Genomic DNA, 6,886 nt, shown 5'->3' with positions numbered 1-6,886 from the left:
TGACCAGAGACCCCAGACCTAAACTGCTTGGACTGAATCTGCTGAGCCTGGCCTCTCTTCTAGAAGCCTACCTGAGCGTGTGTGTACGTACTGGGGTGGGGTGGGGTGCGCGCACGCGCACGCGCTTGTGTGTACGTGTATGTGTGGGTGTGTCTGTGTGCACACTCATTACTCTTTTAGATTTCTCTTCCACTGGATTCAGTAGCCCCTCCCAAGAACCTAATGCACACCAAAAAGATTTGAGCACATTCGTCTGGAGATCTCAGATCCTCTGAGGGGGCAGAGCTCAGCACCAGCTGCTCTCATATGCTGGGTTCCATATGAGACTGGGAGGTGGGGGAGGAAGATGGACTACCTGGGAGTCCCTAGGAATCTGGCTTATTCCCAGAGGATCTCCTCACTCCTCTGGGCTCCTCCCTTCTCCAGGACACGTTCTCCAGCCCTGTTGGACCTCCCAGTATGAACACATGCACACAAACACTCCTCTGCACCCCATTTGTTCCCAGTCCCCAGGGGTGCCTGCCATCTCCAGCTCTTCCTCTCCTGCATTCATTCCCCAGGAGCTACCCTGACCTGATAGGGAAAATTATACCTTGGTCCAGCAATAAAAGCCACTTTCCAAAACAGGAAGCATTAAAGCCCCGAGCGACGCAGTTTAGCCACTCACCCAGCACTCAGGAGGTGGCGTCTGGGCCAGAGAGGACAGAGCCTAGTTAGTGTCCCTTTAAGCTGGGAGTACAAATTCCCAGCCCAGTCCCTCCCTCCTGCACATCCTGACGTCAGCAGGAAGGCGTGTGTGAGTGAGTGAGGGGCCGACGTGCCTCCTGCACGCCACACACACACACACACACACACACACACACGCCACGGAGTAAATCATCCAGTCGTGACCCCTGCCAGCCAGTGCCGCGGTTCAGAGATAAGGTGCTGCCCACTACAGGAGGCAGTGCCTGGCCCCAGCTGCCAGGGCGAGGTAAGGGGCAGCATGGGGGACCTGGAGGAAGCTTGGGATGGAAACTGTGGCAGAGGCAGGGGCAAGGGCGGTTGGTATCAAGAAACGATGTGTGGAGTGAGGCTGGAAAGGTTGGAGCTGGACCATCCTCAGCTCCGCTTAGAGGATGCTCGGGATGCTGAGGAGCCCACAGCCCTTCCCTTCTCTCCCCTTGAGGTGGAGTGTGGCTCCCGCGTCTGAATGCATGTGAATGTCTGTGTCTGGGACTCATGTCTGGGTTGAGAGACAGATAACAACAGCTTCCTGCCAAGCTGCAGCCTCCAGTCTGGGAACTGGGTGAGGGAAAGCCGTGGCTCCTTCCAGACCCTAAAAGGCCAGTCAGGAGCACTGCTGAATCTTGCCCCTGAAATCTGCATTGAGGCCAGGGCGGAGGAGAGGGACCGCCTGAGGCAGGCAGGGGTCCCAGAGCAGCTGTCTCCTCCTCTCTCTGTTTTCCCCTGGTGTGGCAGAGATAATTGTGTCAACTGGCTGGAGGGATGGCCTATGTTATTTTTGCCTTTATGCCACTCCACTGAGTCCCTGCATTCTCCTGCATGCTTGCTGGGCTAGCTGTGACCTCCCCCCTTGCCTGGGTGCAGTCTACTGTAGGGCAGGGGTGACGGGCCTGCCGGGCCACCCATGCTGGGGGATGCAAGGACTCAGGGTGGCCTTGGCTGGCATCAAGCCCCTGAGTGGTCTGACCCTGGCATAAGGAGACTGAGTGGAGATAAGGGGCGATGTTGGCACCCACAAGGAGACAGCAGGTTCCTGCCAGGCTGCCAGGCTGCAGGCTCTTCCCAGGAGGGAGGGGGACAGGAGTGAGAACAATAATAAATCCAGAGTGTGAACTGCTGCATCCGCTGGGGCTGGGGGAGGGGAGAAGGAAGTGTGCCGGGGTGGGGGGGTACCCTCTCTGACAGCCTGGCACTGGGTTGTCTGGATGCCATCCAGTCAGGGCCTTTCCCTGGAAGGGAAGATTTCCAGGCCTCGTTGGTGGGGAAGAAGGGGAGTTCTTTCCCAAACCTGACTGCATCCCAGAGGTCTCTGGGTGTGTGTGTTCGGATTCAGAGTGTCTCCTCCCGTTCTTGCCCCACATTGCCTTGAAGCCTTTCCCCAAAACATCTCTTGTCCATCCTTGTCTGTCTGGCCCCGCCTTCAAAAAGCACAACTAGTGCAAACAGAAGCTAGCGGCAGAGGGTCCCAGGAGGACACACCAGTTTTTCCCCGGGCCTGGGGACTGATGGCTGCTGAGCAAGCTTTGAAGATGCTTATCAGCTAGGGAGAGGGCTCCCCAGTGGCCCTCAGGATCCAGAGGGATGGAAAGAGGGTTTGCCAACCCACCCAAAGGCAGAGTACCCCTCCACCCTGAGCTCACCTACCCTTTACAGGTGATACCCAGCAGAGGGTGGTGTCACAAGCTTAGTGTCCAAGACCCAGAGCTCTGGAAGCAGGCAGTTTAAGGGAGATAGATCTATAGCAAGGTGAGGGAGTAAATTCAGGGGTGAGGCCCACACACATCCCTCCCCCGGAAATGATAAAATGATAGTCACCTGGAAGGGGGTGACTTAACACCCTGGGATGCCCAGGGATTTTGAGGCCTCTCTGCCACTATATGTGACTTTGGCCAGTATGCCAGGGAACCCAGAATGGGAAGGTGACTCCCTTGGTTCACACGGGTAGAGGTGGAGCTTGTCTGTGAACTTGGCTCTGGATGATATTGTGGTTTTCCCTTCTCCCACTAATGCCGGAGAAGCCCAAAGCCTTAGGAACAACAGCCCAGAGCTGCCTGGACATGTGACCAGATGAAGAGTAAGGGTCACCTAAATAATTAATCTTTAGTATTGGCTGGGACAGCCCCTTACACACACATACACACACACACACACACACACACACACACACACACATGCACGCACGCAAGCACGCACGCACCATGGAGGGAATGGAATCAGGTTTAATTAGGTCACCTCCAGATGCAAGGGCAGCTTTTGGCACTGGCGGGCTTTAAGGAGTGTCTGAGCAGCTGAGGGAGGGCGGAGCCAGGCAGGTGGTCCCCAGGTTGTTCTTTCACCTCCCCAGGACCCAGCACAGACAAGCCTAAGACACTGAGCCAGCTCTCCCCCCACCGTCCTTGTGTTCCCTGCCTTTCTATTTTTAAACAGATGTACCCAGTCCTCCCTAGTGGCACCCCCATAATGGGGACTTGGGGCTGGAACACTTTTATTGGGGGAGTTGTTTTTAAGCTTAGCAGAGTTGGCGAATGATTCACCCAAGGTCATGGGCTTAGTCAGCAAACACCAGAAATAGAACCCCAAATCCTGGCTCCCTACTTCTTCTTTGGCCCTGAACATCCTTCTCGGGGAAGACTGGAGGTGGGAGGTTTTGTCCAGGGAATGGAGGGTTTTCTCGCCTTGCCTTGGCTGCACACCCCTCTTCCACACCTCTCCAGGGCTCAAGAGAGCTACTGGGTTAGCTGAGTGACTTCAGTGAGTCTCTTCGCCCCTCTGGGCCTCGGTGTTCTCTTCTGAAGAATGGGTACATTGGTGGTAATTACTATTTAGGCTTCTTATGAGACACAAACAGAACAAGAGTCTGACAGGTGGCTAAACTGAGAGAGGGTGGCAGAGACTTGCCAGATGAAGGCCAGCCAGCCAGTCTCATCTTCCACAGTAGATGGATACCCTCTGCGGTCAAGGCTTCCTCCCTGTGTGCATTGCCCTAGTGTTTCTCGCTGAGTTTTAGTGTGAGTGTGTGTAAATTTTGTAGGACATGGGTTGGGAACTCTCTCCTTGGGTAGGCCCGCGTGGGCATTTAATCTGAGAGGAGAGATAGACTGGCCTCCGTTAGTCACCTGGATGAGCAACGATTCATGTGTCTAGGGATAAAGGTGAAGCCTGGAGAATGACTGACAGCTGCTTGCTCCAGGTCACCCAGTGCCAGTGGTGGGGGCCGCTTGCTTTCACTGGGGTGCCCACACTGAAAGGGGAGTCTCGTTGTCAAGAGAGCCGCTTGTATTGGATGGTGGTGGTGCACAACTTTAATCCCAGCACTCGGGAGGCAGAGGCAGGTGAATCTCTGTGAGTCTGAGGTGAGCTGAGAATTGGAGCAAAGTTCCCGCTGGCTCTGGTCACCTGTTGTCAGGGCTGCCTTGCTGTCCTGGGTGCTCTGGTCCCACGACACCTTAGGTCATCTCCAAGCAGTCCTGACGTTTTGGCTTTGCCGCTCCTGGTCCTACCCCTGCAGGGGTGGTCCGTTGGTTGGGTTTTCAGGCAGGAAATGAAGAGCAAGCTGGTGGGCCAGAGCCACTGGGCATGGTCAAGGACACACCCATTCATGGTGGATCACGTTCTGGGTCTCACATTGTCCTGGGTTTTAGCCCCTGGACCACACAGACTAGGTGCGATGGTGATACCTATAATAACCCAGGGGCTAGGCGGTGGAGACAGGAGGGTTAGGAGTTCAAGGCTAGGCTTGACTACTTGAGACCTACCTCAGTCTCCTGTACCCCAAGAAACAAACAAATGTAAACCAAAACCAAAACAAACAAACAAACAAAAAACCCAACCCAATAGGCTGGAGAGATGGCTCAGTGGTTAAGAGCACTGGCTGTTCTTCCTAAGCTACTGAGTTCAATTCCCAGCAAGTACATGGTGGCTCACAACCATCCTTTATGAGATCTGGTGCCCTCTTCTGGCCTGCAGGTGTACGTGCAGGTGGAACACTGTATCCATAATAAAGAAGTCGTTTGTTTGTTTGTTTGTTTCGAGACAGGGTTTCTCTGTAGCTTTAGAGCCTGTCCTGGACCTAGCTCTTGTAGATCGGGCTGGCCTCAAACTCACAGAGATCCACCTGCCTCTGCCTCCCGAGTGCTGGGATTAAAGGCGCCCGGCCCAAATAAACACATCTTTGAAAAAGCAAAAACAGAAAACCAACCTGAAAGGCTTTCTGCATAGCGTACTGGCATCCAAACAATGAAAGCCTTGATGCCACTTACCCTTCCCTGCATCAATATTCTGAAGACAGAGTCAGAGCTGGAGGCTTGCTCTCTGTGTTTTCCTCTTCTTGTCTCCCTAGATGTCACATTGCTTTTTTTCTTTTCTTTTCTTTTTTCTTTTTTTTTTTTTTTTTTTTTTTTTTTTTTTTTGAGACAGGGTTTCTCTGTAGCTTTGGAGCCTGCCTATCCTGGAACTGGAGGAACTAGATCTTGTAGACCAGGCTGGCCTTGAGCTCACTGAGATCCACCCGCCTCTGCCTCCTGAGTTTTTCCTTTTCTTCCTTCCTCCTCCCTCTCTCCCTCCCTCGCTCCTTTCCTTCCTTCCTTTCTGGTTTTTGAGACGGTTACTCTGTGTAGCTTTGGAACCTGTCCTGGAACGAGCTCTGTAGATCAGGCTGGCCTCGAACTCAGAGATCCGCCTGTCTCTGCCTCCCAAGTGGCCTGTGCCACCACTGCCTAGCTCAAAGAAAAAATAAATGAAAATCTTTAAATACATATATACATACATGACTACAAACCTAGTTCAAGGCCAGCATGGACTACATAAAAAGGGGGGTGGGGCACTGGAGAGAGAAGGTTCAGCAGTTGAGAATGGTTTCCTGCTCTTCCAGAGGAAGATTTAACCTGAGCCTCAGTTTCCTTGTCTGTAAAGTGGGGTAATAACACTAACCCTTAAGGGATGCTGTGGGAACTGAACCAAGAAAGGGAGCTGTGGGGCAATGAAGCCAACCAGGAGCAGAGGAACAGTCCTTGAGGGAGGGAAGGAGGGAGGGAGGGAGGGAGGGGAGCCGAGGGGACCCAGTCAGGAACCAGCCCATCTACAGAACTGATACCCCATGGTTCAGCACCTGCCTGACACTCCCACATGTACCTCAGAGCCCCTGAGGAGGGAGGGCTGGTTCTCATTCAGCTTACTAGTCCAGGAGGCCAGGCCTGGGAGAAGTAAGTTTCCTGAAGTAGGAACCGCCTCTAGCCAGCTCGAGCCCACTTAGCTAGGGTGAAGAGCCCTGGGAAGGAAGGCCTGCTCTTTTTGTTGTTCCTGAGGCCTGCCCTGCCCCAGCTGCTGCCTCTGAGTCACTTCCAGAGCTCACCCAGGTGGCAGTGTGACCGTTCCTTCTCTCTGGCAGCTCAGCATGTTGCCCATGCCACCAAGGCACCACCACCTGGCTGGTGGAGCAGCCCCTCTCAATCCCTTCCTCTCCTTGGTAACCACAGTGTCTCCTTCAGTCTCTTCCCATACGGACCTCCTGGTGCTAGCTGCCACTGCCCAGCACACCACCAGGTCTTGGGAAACTATAGTGGGGAAGCCCAGTGGCCCTGGTTCCCACCAAGAAAACAAGGCTGTCTCCATGGCTGTCTCCCTCACCAAGAGGGGACCAAGGGTCTGGGACCAGGGCTTCTCCAGCAGGGTGATCCTGGGGACTTTGGTGCCTGCCTTATCTTTGGCAACAGCTTTATTGAGATGTAATTCATACTTGAGATGCAGTTTATTTGTTTGAAAGCGGGGTGGAGCTCAGGAAGAGAGCTTGCCTAGGTGGCAACCATGCCCAGCTCCAGACCAAAACATCACAAAGCCCAGTGGATTCACCGCCTGTCAGCACAGTGCTTACCAAATAAACATTTTTAGTCGCAGCACCCTAAAAGAGATGACCTACCACTAATTACCCCACCCCGACCCTGTGACAACAGATCCAGCCCTTCCTGTGCTACTGGAATGGCTTTTTCTGAGGAGCTCTCAAGGCTCATTTGTGTTGGGATAGGAAGCAGTACTTCACCCCTGCTTAGGGCCCACTTCTGCTTCACGGCTGGTAGATTGCAGGCTGTTAGCTCCCCCTTTCTTTATCTGCCCTTGGGTTATTGGTGGTAGAACTTTGTGGCTATTTGTGTACGAGTTCCATTTT

At 53.7% G+C, this 6,886-nt stretch overlaps 1 protein-coding gene across 1 annotated transcript in view; it reads left to right on the top strand.

Annotated features, from left to right (window-relative positions):
- The first annotated feature begins 817 nt into the window (after positions 1-817).
- Positions 818-6,886, top strand: part of Csdc2 (cold shock domain containing C2) — a 12,348-nt gene continuing 6,279 nt past the window's right edge. The window contains exon 1 of the mRNA XM_005354476.2: positions 818-973. The gene's annotated coding sequence lies outside the window, so the exon portion shown is untranslated. The remainder of the gene's footprint in view (positions 974-6,886) is intronic.

The sequence above is a fragment of the Microtus ochrogaster genome, chromosome 15 (genome assembly GCF_000317375.1).
Source record: "Microtus ochrogaster isolate Prairie Vole_2 chromosome 15, MicOch1.0, whole genome shotgun sequence".
In the NCBI taxonomy this organism is placed as follows: domain Eukaryota; kingdom Metazoa; phylum Chordata; class Mammalia; order Rodentia; family Cricetidae; genus Microtus; species Microtus ochrogaster.
Note: the sequence above shows the minus strand (reverse complement) of the source record. Positions and strands in the feature narration are given on the sequence as shown.